At 41.5% G+C, this 15,006-nt stretch overlaps 1 protein-coding gene across 1 annotated transcript in view; it reads left to right on the top strand.

Annotated features, from left to right (window-relative positions):
* LOC122803147 (serine/threonine-protein phosphatase 4 regulatory subunit 2-A-like) overlaps window positions 1–15,006 on the top strand; it is a gene marked incomplete in the record, with an annotated part of 737,724 nt that overhangs the window by 23,111 nt on the left and 699,607 nt on the right. Inside the window, 1 exon segment of the mRNA XM_044072767.1 lies at window positions 4,690–4,734.

Raw genomic sequence — 15,006 nt, forward strand, 5'->3', positions numbered from 1 at the left:
AGGCTTATATAGGCCCTAGGGCCAATAGCCTAGTACCTACCCATGAAACTATTATTACCAGACCAATTGCAGTAAATATTAGTAGGTTAGTGAAGGAGTGGGTACATACAAGAAATGTGCTGACAAGTAATGGTGGTTCATACAACAAAAAAGGGGGGTACTGAAAAACCACATAGTTATTGTTCTAGTTGCTTAATTTACGTAGTCTGTGAAGAAATTCATATAGTGATTGTGGATCTGTTACAGAAAGAAATTGAAGACCTTATTCTACTTGAATAAGAAGAAGATGGTTTCATGAAGGGGTTTTTTTTCTTTCAAAAGTGATAGCATTCATAGAGTCATAGATTCATAGCTCGTTATTAGGCTAATGACCCTGGGGGAGTCTTTCTAAGCCTAGACAAGTTTTCCCTAAAGAATAATGACATCCTACATCTAAATGAGGCATTGAGGGCCAGACATTTTTAAGATACCCCTGTCAATAAGGGACATGGGTGGTAGACTCTGTGTTAATTTTCTATTCCCCATCCACTGGTCTAGGTTGCCCTGAAACTGGATAATAGATTAACTCAGCTTCACAAGGATGGGAAGCCTGTTCCACAGGAGGGGCAGTCTCTGGGCCACATATCTGTTTCTCCAGCATGTTCTGTTTAGGTCACCAACAAAATTCAGGTCCTTAGACCTTGTTTTTCTTGTACTCTTTGACTTATGAATGTGTAGGAGATTCATAAGTGTGGGGTTTATGGATGCCTTCTAAGCTATGCATAGATCACCCCTAAGCAATCTGTAGGAGTCTGAGTAGAAGGAAAGGGCTTTAAGGCACTCTACATAAGACAGGTTTGTTAAGACTTATAGTCTTTTTGTAAGGAACCTCTGAGGTTGCTCCAGTTGCTGCATATGCGTGGTCAGGTACATACCAAAGGCAGCATTGTACTCTATGACTGGTCTGATAAGGGCAGAATGCAGTAGGATAATGACCTCTTTCGACCCAGATGCCATGCCCTTACTCATAAGTTGTGCAACATAAAAGGATTTCCTCACCCCTGTGGCCACATTGTGCTTGATGGTAAGGCTACTGTCTATGTGTGTACCCAGATCCCTGATCACTGGGTCAACTCTTAGGGGCATATTATCGTCTTGATAATTAGCTGAGTAAGTTCATAGGTTCATAGGTTCATACTAGGCTATCTGCCCGAGGGCATTTATAAGCCTAGCCCATAGTTTTGTGGCTTACGCCACCCCTTTAGTTTGGAGAAACTATGCCCATTATTTTGCTGTGCCTCTGTCGAGCAGTGACACTGAGGTAACCCCTGGGGTGTATCTGCGATCTCCCATCCATTGGTCAAGATTCCTCTTGAACAAGGCCAGCGAGGTGCTCTGCCTCACATAAACCGGGATTTTGTTCCACAGCATAGGGAGTCTTTGGGTGATGAATCTATCCCTCCAGCACGTCCTATTAATAACCGTGTCGAGGTTTAAGTCTCCCGCCCTTGTGGCTGTGAGGGATCTAGATTTTTTGAGATGAAGCATGTTCATCAAATCTGGGTTTGACATGGCCTTGTATGTTAGGCATAGGTCACCTCTGAGCAAGCGGTAAGCAACTGAATATAACTGGAGTTCTTTCAGTCGGGCAGCATAAGACAGATTTTTGAGACCCTTTATCCTTTTGGTGAGGAACTTTTGTGGCCTCTCCAGCTGCTGCAAGTGTCGGGTCAGATACATTCCGAATGGGGCATTGTACTCGATCATTGGTCTGATGAGTGATGAGTATAGGGAGACTATGACTTCCTTGATCTAGATGTGAATCCCTTCATGATAAGGTGGGCAATGTAGAAGGTCTTCCTAACTACTTTAGCAATATGAGTGTCGAATGAAAGGCTACTGTCAACCTGGGTTCCCAGGTCCCTAATAACTTCTTCTGTGTTCAGGGGATTGCCACCTATATGGTAGCTAGGGGTAACCTTATTTTTCCCGAAGGGTATGACTATGCATTTCTTGGCATTTAACTTTAGGCCATGGCTCTGGCACCAGTTATCCATTTCTGTGAGACCCTTCTGAAGGATATCTGTGTTGGATGTGTTTTCAACTACGGCGCCCAGTTTGCAGTCATCTGCAAACTTTGTCAGCCATAACCCTCCTGTGTTTGCTTGTACTTTAGAAAAGTAGATGCCAAACAAGAGTGGGCCCAGGACTGAGCCCTGTAGGACACCACTTGTGACAGGCTTTGAGTCTGACATGGCGCCAGCAACTCTGACCCTGTGGGTTCTGTCACTCAGCCAGTTTGCAACCCATCTTGTAATGTATGGGTTTACATTTAAGTTGATGAGTTTTTCAATGATACCCGAGTGAGGTATTGTATCAAAGCCTTCGCCAGGTCTAGGTAGGCTGTATGGACTGCCTTTCCTCATCAATGGCCTTGGTGACTGTTTCAAAAGTCAACCAAGTTTAAAAGGCATGATCTGCCTTTGACAAAGCCAAACTGGGTTGGATCCAAAGTCTGCAAGTTCCCTATGTCTTTATTTATGAGATCCATTATGATCCTCTCCATGGCTTTGCAGATAAGGCTTGTCAAGCTAATGGGACGGTAATTTCCAGGGTCGGTGGAGGCACCGCCTTTGTGGAGTGGGACCACAGTCAATGCCAGCCAATCCCTGGGTACGTATCCGGAGGTGAGACTAAGATTAAACAGCTGTCCTAACTGCGGGTTTAATTCCTCGTTGAGTTCATGGAGCACACAGCCGGGGACACCAGCCGGGGACACCATCAGGTCCCATGGATGCTGTGTTCTTTGCCTTGGAGAGAGCAGTTCTCACCTGGGAGTTAGAGATGTTTGGGGGGCTACAATCATTTGGTATAGATATCTCTCCTTTAGGGGGAGGGAGAAGTTTGCACTGAACCTGTCAGCCAGTATGTTGGCAATGTCTGTAGGATCAGTAATCTTCACATCATTTTGAACTAATTCTGAGCATATCTGGGAGTTTCCTCCTAGGTTTCTGACATAGCTAAAGAATGCCTTATGGTTGTCTTTAGAGTCCTTAGCTATTTTTTTCTCAAAATTAGCTTTGGATGATTTTATGAGAGCTCTTAGCTTTTTACTTATAGTGATCAGCGGTGTCTTACCTTTTAAGGATTTTGCTCCATCTTGTAGTAGCTTTCTCCTTTTGTTGTAGAGTTTGTTTATGGCTGGGGTCCACCAGACTGGACGATTGCCTTTGGTACAAAGAGTCTTTGTTTTGCTTGGGATTGCCTGATCCATGCAGCCTGCAGGTGCTGGTAGAAGGCATTTGTAAGTGATTCAGCGGTTTGAGTAATGTTAACCGCCGGCTCAGGGGCCTTAAAGGAGACCACACTAGTCTTTAGAAGTGTGAAGTCGGCTTTCAAGAAGTTCTTTACTGTGGTCTTTTTCATTTCGGGTCCGGCCGGGATGAGGACCTCCAGCGAGATTAGTTTGTGATCAGATCTCACCAGTGAGGGGTATACTTCCGGCATTGAACATTGTGCTCCCATGTTCGTGATGATGAGATCAAGTATGTTTTCTCCTCTTGTGGGGATGGTGACTAGTTGTTCCATGGCATTTGAGTTTATGAATTCCAGGAACTTTTGGGCTAGAGTGTTTGGGCTTGAGTAGTGTTCCCAGTCTATATTAGGGTAGTTGAAGTCACCTAGTATGATGGTGTTCGGAGATACATTTATCCCCTCCAGTGTTTTCAGGAAGGCCATATGAGGTTCCTGAGTTTGCGAGGGTGGCCTGTAACATGCTACAAATTGCAGAGCAGTCTTGCCTATGGTTAATTGCACCTGGATGGTTTCTGATGCATCGTGCGATGCCACCAATCTTGAGGTGTGGGTGTCCTTGATGAATATGGATACCCCTCCTCCTTTCTTGGTATTGTCCAGGTTTTGGGGCCGGAACGCATGATATGCGGTAAAACCTGATAGTGCTGGGGACATCGATGTTCTCCATACTGACTTCCCAAAAGGTGCAATTATGTATTTCTTAGCATTGAGCTTAAGACCATGGCTTTGGCACCATTTGTTAGTCAGAGATCAACCTTCTTAAAGAATGAGCAATGAACAAATGTTGTTTGAACAAGCATTTTTTACCATAGCTAAAGAACTGACTTTTTCCACAGCAAACGTGGATCAAACAAAGTCATTACACATGGTCCCATAAATAAGTATTTTGGATAAGATATAAAAGTTAAAATGAACTGCTTGTATAGTAAAATAAATGAAAGGCTGGATGCTGGCTTAATTTTGGACCATTTATTTTTCTGTGTATTCCCTTTAAAGGTAAAAGTGAAATTCATCTGTAGGTGACAAAATACTAAATTGATTGAGAGGTAGGAAGCATCACTTCTTCAACTACAGGTGCAGAAGTGCTTCTGGAAAGTCTGTACACTGTAACCGTATGGTACCCAGACTGAAGTTTCATAGTCAGTGTAAAAACGTAGTGTTGTTCACTTTCAAAGGAATACTCTGAATTTGATAATACCACAAACATATACAACTTGTGTTTTGCACTGTCAAGTTTGATTGGCTGAGTAAGCTTATTTCTCCATGATTGAATCATTCTTGTTTATTCTTGACTCTTAATGATGCTTTCTGATTCATTGCACAAGCTCTCTCATACTTTCAAAATATTTGTTTGCTAATTTACATTTTAGTAAGGATTTTGTATCTGTTATTTAGGTGAATATAGTGAATTGAAGAAATCTGATGAAGGAAATGATAATGGTAAGTCCCTTATGAAGACCTGGAAACTATATTTTCTATGAAAAAAAACTATTATTTGCAGTATGCTCCATTTTATAAATATTATACTACACAAATATTTGATTAAGTTTATCAGCATTTCCCAAGTTTGCCTTTTAATTATTACTTTTTAATGAGATTATCATACATGGTTGGAGACTGTATAATTTTCTTTATTAATTTGTTTAATTTCACTTAATTTTACAAAACTGTCTACTAAAACAGCATTGGTGATGAAAGAATGCATGGTTGTTTGAATTTTAAGAGAAAATAACATGCTGTATAACAGTGGGCTTGGAAATAAAACTGATCCTTCTGCAAAAGGTATATTTCATCTTTCATGAACAGTAAAATGCCCATTCAAAATACACATTCATCTGATTTTAATTTAAACAGTTAATCAAAAATTGAGTGGAAAAAGGGTTGCAGAAAATTAAACAACGATAGCTTTTTGAGGTATTTTTTCCTAACTGAAGAATTTTGTTTAAATATTTAAGGTAGGATTTCCTTGACTGTGAATCAGTAGTATGTGCTGCTTCACAACATCTTCCAGTAGAACATACTTACATACAAGTTACATTGTTCTGTATAAAGTAGAGTAGTAGCACCTTCCATGTTATTTAACCACATTCTTAGATGACATGTTTCTACACTCATGTACAATATCACATCTCTAGGTAGTTCAGGAATCACCAAAACAAAACCAGACATTATGTTGCTGGTTTTATATGTCTGCTGTGGCTGTCTCTGGGGCTACTGATCTCTACATACTTATTTATTTATATTAGAACAGAAACCTTCCATGGTGAACTGATACCTTGCTATTATTCTGCCATTCATGTGGAATTTTAGGTGTTTCAAAAAATATAAACAACTTTTGCTAAATCACCAAGATACAGTGTGAAGTACCTTAGGAAGAGTAATGTTTTAGCTGGTATGCCTCCACTGACAGTTTAATACATTGAAGAAATGTAGCATTATAGTTAAAAGGATGCCTGAGTACTGAGGTGTCAGTAATGTAGTTAACATTCGCAAACAAGTTACTCTTTTGATACTAGAGTACTGTCTGTTAGCCCTGTATTTCAGTATGCTCTTCAGAAACAAAGGCTCATTTACATGGCTTATTCTGTATTTCAGCATACTGTGTGCATTTTTGTTCTTGTTACTCTGCAGCTGATATAATTAGCTGGACATGTCTTGAGCTGTGACTGGATGTTGGGACTATAGGGATGAATTACAAAGGATAGCAGAATACCAGCAGTGCTGCCAATGTACTGCAGCTTGGTTGCTCTTATGGGTCCCTCAGTAGACAGACTGTGATGTGCCTGATGTGGCCATAAATCCTGATGTTGCCATAAACATGTATATGAGTACATTTACATACATATGTCAAGGTGTGTACACATTTGTTTACAGTGTAAACAATATGCATTTATGTAGATGTTTTTGTTTTCACCTGTAACACACATTGGGAGCTTAGTGAAACAGGAATTCTTGCCATCTCATCTTAAGCTTTATTAGAGTGCTTATTATGTATACATCAATAATAAAGTGAAGAACAAAGAATATTGATAATGTGTAGAAAAGAAAAATATTGCAAGCAGTGTAACATTTATTTAAGGCAAGTGCACACTGAGCATAGGTCTCAACCTTCTGTGTTCTAAATGAGGAACACTACCTTTCATAATGTGGAACACCTACTAACAGCTTCTACTAAGAAGCTCATATAGTGGTTAAAATGTGTTATTTTTACTTGCAGAATAGTTATTTTAATGCATTAATATGATTTAGTTCTATTTACCATGGATATCAATAAAACAATTGCTAAAACTAAATGTCTGCAAACCCTTTCCTTGTAATGAGGTACACTTGAGAGGTATGAATCTGAGTGTTATTTCTAAAATACATAAGTAAATTCAGTTATACAGCAAATCAGTGCAAACATCCAGAGTTTTACAATTATACAAAATTAAAGTAATTGTAATTAAATTCATTTGATGAATTAACTTAAGCTGTCTAACACTTCAATGCCAGTTCTTTCAAACATCCAATCCAGAAATAACATCACAAATGGTTCTTAATTTTGAATGCAAAATAAAAAAGGGCACTGATTGTGAAATTCAGTACTCAGACTTCTCTGAACCAAAGTTGCCCACAGTTTCAAGAAACCAGTAGTCAGCAAGACAAAACAGTAGGCTAGTATTTTACCTGGCCCCCCAATGTGATGTCACACACATACCTAAAATATCCTCTGCATCAGTATCACAGATGACAGTGCTATGATAGTCAAAAACCTCTTACATGTGTCCCAGACATTTGTTGCAAATGCACTAATCAGTGACTTATATTCAGTGGAAAATCCACTTACAGTCCCTGAAAGCTATAGAAAGAATAAAGATACCAACTAAAAGTAAATACTTAAAATAAAGTACAATATTGAAGTAGCATCAGGATCACCGTTAAAATTACAGTGGAACTGCCACAACTCTCAACATCTTTGAAATGCCACATTTGAAGACTACATCAGTATCTCTGGAATACAAAACTAAAGAAGCACATATGATGTAAAAACCAGGTCCAGTGATAAGAGAACACTAGAACCTAGGGTAACTATTACATTTGTAGTGAAGTGGAACACGCATTGTAAAAGCTAAGCTCCTGAAAAAGGTCTAAAGTTGGAAAGTACAGTTGTGTACTCTTACCATAAATGTAGATGTTTGAGTGTGTTCACTGTTGCAGTCATTACTGTAGGGTTATTCTTGCTGGCAGCAGCCCTCGATCGGCCAGAGTCCAAAGTCTTCGTCCGACGTCGTCTGAGGTCGTTCCTTCCCTGATGTCAATGCGCCAGGGGTATAAAGGCCTCAGCCGGTGCCATATTCCTCAGTTTTACTTGCCCCAGATGTCAGGTGCCCAAAAACAACAGGCCAATAGCTTAGACAGAAGAATAAGCATGCATCAAAGTAGAACATAACTAAAAATCATCAGCAAATATACCTCAGGGGAAGAGTAGTGTAAAGGAAACACAGACAGTTCTCATAGAAACAGCAGAAGAGGGGATAGGAGGGAGGGTAACCCAGACTGCAACAGTGAACACACTCCAACATCTACATTTATGGTAAGAGTACACAACTGTACTATGTTCATTGTGGTTCACTGTTGCAGTCATTACTGTAGGGTTGAATCCCAAAGCTAAGAAAGGGTGGCTGGAGAAGGTACAGAAGGGGCAACCACAAGGCCCTGCAGGACTGCAGAGGCAAAGCCAGCCCTAGATTTAGAGTAGAGAGGGAGGTTTTAGTGCTTAGAAAAGGTATGCACAGAACTCCAAGTAGCAGCTTCTAAGATTTCCTTGGTAAGAACTCCACTGAGGAAGGCTGCAGAAGTAGCAGGAGCTCTGGTAGAATGTGTCCTAATGTTAATAGGAACTGGTTTGCCATGATGAGAATAACAGAATCTGATGCAGTGGGCAATCCACTTAGAAATAGTTTGTTTAGTGATTGCTTTTCCCTGTGATGTAGCAGCATAGGCTACAAACAATTGGTCAGTTCTCCTAAAAAACTTGGTCCTGTCCAGGTAAAAGCGAAGCTGTCTGTGTATGTCTAAAGGATGCAAAATTTTCTCCTCTTCATTTTGAGGATTAGGATAGAAGGTAGGTAAATGAATAGTCTGATTCAAGGCTACCTTAGAAACTACCTTAGGCATCAAAGTGGGTTTAGTCCTCAGGGAAACCCTGTCCTGATGAAAAATAATGAAGGGTTCCACAGACATGAGTGCTTGTAATTCCGAGACCCATCTGGCAGAGGTTCTTGCTATAAGAAGAGCAGTTTTCCAAGATAAAAACTTTAAATCTGTGGTAGCCGCAGGTTCAAAAGGGGGCAGAGTTAGTTTTTCCAAAACATAGTTGAGATCCCAAGTGGGAACTGGAGCACTTCTAGGGGGCCTAATATTCTTTGCCCCCCTGAGATATTGTTTAAGTAACGGATGAGAAAAAATAGGGGGATCTGTATTGTATTGTGCAGAAATAGCCAAGGCATGTATTTTGATAGATGAAAAAGATAGGCCCTTATGCAACATCTCTGTTAGGTATTGTAAAATCAGAGGGATGTTTGGAACTGTAGTATCAAAACCCTGGGCCTGATTCCAGATGCAAAATCTTTTCCATTTTCCTGCATAAAATTTCCTGGTGCTGGGCCTTCTGGCCTCAAGAATTACATCCATTACCTGCTTGGTAAGGGTAGAATTGCTTATAGCCCCTGGATCCACCAGGCTGCTAGATTCAGTGTTTTGACATGACTGTGCAGGATCCTGCCATCTTGTTGAGACAGTAGAATCCAGGGTGGACCCTGAGCCAAGTTCATCAGGGTTGAATACCAGAATTGTCGAGGCCAGTTGGGAGCCAGACGAATCATATTTGGTTTGTGCTGTTTGATCTTCAGAAGTACCCTTGGTAGAAGAGGCAATGGAGGAAAGGCATACACTGAGAGGTTTTTCCAGCTGAATGAAAGAGCATCAACTGTCCATGCCTGTTCGTGGTAGGTCCTCGTGTAGAATGTTTGAAGTTGGTGGTTTTGGGGGGATGCAAAGAGATCTATGTCCAGGCACCCCCATGCCTCTGGTATAATCCTGAATATCTGAACATCCAACATCCATTCATGTGGGTCTGAGAGATTTCTGCTTAGACTGTCTGCCAGAGAGTTGTCTTTTTCTGGCAGAAATTGTACTTGTAAATCCACCTTCGAGGCCAGTGCTGTGTTCCACAAAGTCATGGCCAGTCTGCACAGGGGATAAGAGTGGAAGCCTCCCTGCTTGTTTATGTACCACATCACTGTAGTGTTGTCTGTCTTTATCAGTAATTGTCCTGGTAGAATGAGATCCTTGAAAGCTGTCAGAGCATTCTGTACAGCTAGCATTTCATTCAAATTTATGTGCAGGTGCATTTGGTCCTCTGTCCAGGCACCCTGAAGACATTTTCCTTGCATGTGGGCTCCCCATGCATAATCCGAAGCATCTGTCGTTATCAGCTGATTGGCTGGAGTGGGACAGAAAGGCTTTCCCTTGTTCTGGAGACAAGCATCGGCACACCAAAGAAATTCCCGCTGGAGGCAAGGCAAAATTGTGATCACTGTTTCCAAACTATGACAATGCTAAGATCATATACTCTTGAGGTACCACTGTATTTTCCTCATATGCAGTCTTGCATATGGTATTAGCAGAATGCAGGATGCCATGTAACCCAAAACCTGCAGAATTTTTCTTGCAGTTATCTGACTTTTTGCAGCCAGGTTTTTGAAAGAGGAAGCCAGTTGCACTTTTTCGTCTGGTGTCAAGTAAGCCATCTGGGTTGTAGTGCTCAAAAGAGCACCCAGGAAAGTAATCTGTTGAGTGGGTACCAGTTTTGATTTCTTTAGGGTCACTGTAAACCCTAGACACCTGAGAAGATGCTGCACAAAAACCAGATGCTGACGTAAAGTCTCCTTGTGGTCCGCTTGAATGAGACAATTGTCCAGATAAGGGTATATTTGAATTCCCTTCTGTTTGCAAAATGCCATTACTGGAGCCAGGCACTTGGTAAAGACCCTGGGCGCAGTAGATAAGCCAAAGGGCAGCGCAGAGAACTGGTAATGTTTCGAGCCCGCTTTGAATCTGAGGTACCTTCTGCATTCCTGCCTTATAGGAATATGCAGGTAAAAGTCCAAAGTCACCATCCAAGCGTTCTTGCTCAACATGGGCAGCAGCTGCTGCAGAGTGAGCATTTTGAATTTTGGTATGTCCAGAAAGGTGTTTACTACTGAAAGGTCCAGGATTGGTCTCCATGTGTTGTCCTTCCTGGGAGCCAGGAAAAGTCTTGAATAAAGACCTTGCCCTATTTCTGTGTTTGGTACCAATACTATGGCCCTCATAACCATGAGGGACTGAACTTGCTTCTGAGCCTCTGCCCATTGATGCTTTGGCAGGTCTGGCCATCCGTTTGGTTTTGGCAAGGTATGGAAATGAAACTTGTAACCCCTTAAAACTATGTCCAGAACCCATTTGTCTTGGGTTATGCGGCTCCAATTGTGATGGAAAAGAGAAGTTTTTCCTTCCAAAGGCACTTTCAGGAGAGGAGCCCCTGGAGCTAATAAGGGAGAGTCATAAAGACTGTTTCCTGTAAGGTTGTGACCCATCTTCTCCACCCTTGGGAGAGGGAGCACTCCACTGCCTGGGTCTGAAAGAGGTCTGTGCCTGTCTTCTACCTCTGGAACACCTGTATCTGCCTCTCTGGGGTCTGTCCGAGGTTGGAAAGGACCAAGGCTTAGCTGGCCAGTTCCTGCTAAACCTAGGAGGTTGCACCTGTAGAAAATCTTTAACCGTCTGCATAGATTTGGCCTTGTCTTCAATTTTCTTTAATACCTTCTCTGCTTTGGCCCCAGACAAAACATTGTGCTGTAGAGGGGCATCCAGCAGTTTTGCCTTAACCTGATCTGGCAAACTTTGCTCCCTCAACCAAGCATGCCTTCTAATAACTGTGCCAGTAGCTGCAGCCCTCAAAAGAATCAAAATCACAGTGCAGGGTATGTTTACTCACCTGCTCAATAGCATGCAATAAATCCTGTAGCTCCTTATTTTCTGTACAACCTGAAACAGCTGACATCTTTTGTTTCAACAAAGACAAAAGGTACTGCTGATATTTCAACATATGAAATTGACAATTCAAAGCTCTAATAGACAAAGTAGCGGAAGTATAGACTTTTTTGCCCCATTTTTCCAAGGGTCTGGATTCTCTGTCAGAGGGAATAGGGTTCTTAGCAGAGGCCGCTTTAACACCCTTATGGCCCTGCAAAATAGTTTCTGGATCAGCTGAAGGATTTTTAAAAAGGAATTTGTGAGAATCTGGAGCCCTATAAAACCTATCCGGTTTGACAGGAGCAGGAGGAAAGGAATCAGGAGAGAGAGAAGACTCTGTAAAAACATCATCCACAATGTCCAAGACAGGGGGGATAGCCAGGGGCCTATGCTGGGGAAGAAGAAAAAAATCTCTAAGCCTTCTTTTGGATTCAGAGTATTCCTGTTCTTCCCAGTGGAAATGCTCTCTCATGTCATGCAAGGTTTCCCCAAAAGAATAATCTTCAGGAGGGGAAGCTGAAGGAAGGGATTCTTCAGCATCAGAATCCTCATATTGTAATTAAATCTTCTCCCAAAGTAATGGAAGGCAAAATCATACCTGTGCTTAATAGTGCATTGGTTAAATCTAGCACAAAACCTACAACTAGCTACGTCGTGGTCAGGGCCTAGGCAAGCAATACAGTATAAATGAAAATCCTTATGAGGTATTTGCTTCTCAAAATAATACAATTATTAACTTTTTCTGACATCGGACTGGAGCAAGAAAAAAAGTTTCCCCAGCAGGGTACTTAGCGTTTGGAAAAAGAAGTCTTCAGACAAATCACCAAAGTGAACAGGAGTCGGCCAACCGGCACTTGCGAACTGCTTTGCTTCGGGCACCACGCGGCAAGAAAGACTGAGGAAAATGGCGTCGGCTGAGGCCTTTATACCCCCGGTGGGCTGATGTCAGGGAAGGAGCGACCTCAGCCGACATCGGACCCAGACTTTGGGACTCTGGCCGATTGAGGGCTGCTGCCAGCAGGACGAACCCTACAGTAATGACTGCAACAGTGAACCACGATGAACATCAATTGTTCTTTACTGTAGTAAACTGAAACCCTCTAAAGAGTGTCTGAAATAAAATGGTACTCTAGAAGAAATCACAACACCAGCACAAAGCTCAGATGTTGCTGCAATCAAACCCTGACAACAGGAAACCATAAATTTATTTATTTTATTTATTTATTTTATTTTTGTTTACCGGGATGGTCCGACTGGACAAGGTCCATTTACAGCGGAGGTCCGGGGAGAAAAGCTCCAGTTACATTAGGATAACACATTACAGAAAATAAACATATAATACAATATGTAGGCAATAGTATCTATTGAACAAGAAATTTCTAGACGAAGTCAAGAGAGTAGACATTTGCAATAAAAAAGCAATTTACGTAAATACATTTAGTTAGCAAAGAGCACAGTCAGATTTTATTAGGTACATGTTTTCCATGTAAAATATTTTGAGGAAATATATTTATTGGGCATAAAAAGACAGATAGAAGTTGGTTGTAAAGGTAACAGATTGTGGTCTATGTGATACATGGACAGAGCCAAGAACTTATGAGATGGGCCTTAAGTGAGTTTTTGAATAGAGTGGTGCTAGCTGCAGAAGTCACAGATGAGGGGAGATTATTCCAAGTTTTGGCTATAGTGTGTGAAAAGAGAGATTTTCCTGCTGTATTATTTGCTGGGGCAATAGTGAGGAGTGACTTGTTGGCTGAGCGGAGTGGGCGATTTGGAGTGTGGTGGGTCAGTAGATGCCTTAATGCAGGAATTTTATCGGGGTGTTTTAGGATGTTATATGATAGAACAAGTTGGTGATATAGTAGCAACTGTGGCAGTTCAAGCCATTGAAGTTGTCTGAGAGGTATGCAGTGATGGGTTCTAAATGGGGTGTTTTTGGCAAACTTGGCAATTCTGTTATAACAGGACTCAAGTTTGTCTAGGTCAGATTTCCTAATGTAAGTGAGAATTGGGGCTGCATACAGTAGTGTAGATAGGAGATGGGTTTGAGCTAGGGTGACTTTAGTTTGATTAGTTAGAAAGTTCTTTTGCCTGTATAAGGAACCCATTTTTTGTGCACCTTGTTTATAGTTTGAGAGATGTGGATGTTGAAGTGGAGGTTGTTGTCTATTTCAATGCCAAGGAGCTTGGTGTGAGGAGAGGGAGAGATGATAGTACCATTGGCGGAGGAGATGGAGAAGACTGGAGTTGTTTTTGATTTGTTTGGGGTAAAAAGTAGTAGTTTGGATTTGTTAGGATTTAGGATAAGTTGTATGTTAGTTATCCATCTTTCTACTGAGGTGAAGGACTCTTGGGTGAGGTGCTGTAGGGAGGTCGGAGATGGAGCTGAGCATATAAGGGTGGAATCATCTGCATACTGGATTAGTGAGGCATGCAGGCTACTTTTGTATAGGTTATTGGTAAATATTGAGAAGAGAAGAGGTCCTAGTATGGAGCCTTGGGGTACACCAATGGTGGTTGGGAGCAGAGATGATAAAGCTCCTTGCCACTGGACAGCTTGCTGTCGTTCTGATAGGTAGCTTTTAAACCAAGCAATAGTGTTTGGGGTGAAGGCTAGGGAGGTGAGGGTATCTATTAGTATGGAGTGAGAGACCATATCAAATGCTTTGGAAAGGTCAAGGAATATGGCTGATACGAATCTGTTGTTATTCCTGTGTTGGTTAACTAGGTCTGTGAAGGAGAGGAGGGCAGTGGTTGTGCTGTGGTGAGGGCGAAAGCCATGTTGTGTGGGAGAGAGGAGATTGTTTATGTTTAGGTAGTGCATCACTTGTGAGTGTATGCATTTTTCTAGTATCTTTGATAAAGGTGACAGAATAGCAATGGGTCGATAATTTGAGAAATCATAGGAGGTGCCTCCCTTATGAAGGGGAATGATATAGGAGACTTTCCACAGATGAGGGATATATGACTCCTGTATAGAGCGGTTGATAAGGATTGAGACTGGGTAGGATTGAGACTGGGTAGGCTATGGAGTTGGCTGCCATTTTTAGGAAATGTGCTGGCAGGCCATCTGCTGCGAGGGTAGTGGGTTTAAGTTTTAAGAGATGTCTCTTTATTGTAGAGGTTGGGATAGGTGAGAAGGTAAGAGGAGCAGAGTTGTTAGGTGCTGTAGGCATGGGTGTGTAGTTATTTTTGGCTAGTTGAGTGGATAATGAGTTAATGGATTTGGTAAAATGTTGGTTGAATTTTGAGGCTATTTCGGTAGTTGTATCTGTGGAGGTTGTGGTGGGAGAGGGTGTGGTGTTTTTTCCTGGTTTTAGTAGGGAGTTAATTGCATGCCAGAATTTTTGTGGGCTGTTGGAGTATTTGCTTTGGATATTTAGGTAGTAGTTTTGTTTGTCTAACTTAGTTTGTTGTTTAGCCTGGTTTCTAAGATGTTGATAGTTTTGTTTAGAAAGACTAGTGTTGTCTTTCTTCCAGGTTTTCCATGCCTTATCTCTAGATTTTAATAAGGCTCTAGTGGTGTTCGAAAGCCAAGGAGCAGAGTGGACTTTAGCTCTAATAGTTCTTATGGGTGCTATATGGTCAAGGACCTTAATGAAAGTATTATTAAAGTAGTCAACTGCTAGGTCTAAGTTCAGGATATGTAGAGGT

Source organism: Protopterus annectens, chromosome 5.part1 (genome assembly GCF_019279795.1).
Source record: "Protopterus annectens isolate FY-2018-M chromosome 5.part1, PAN1.0, whole genome shotgun sequence".
NCBI classification, from domain to species: Eukaryota; Metazoa; Chordata; order Ceratodontiformes; family Protopteridae; genus Protopterus; species Protopterus annectens.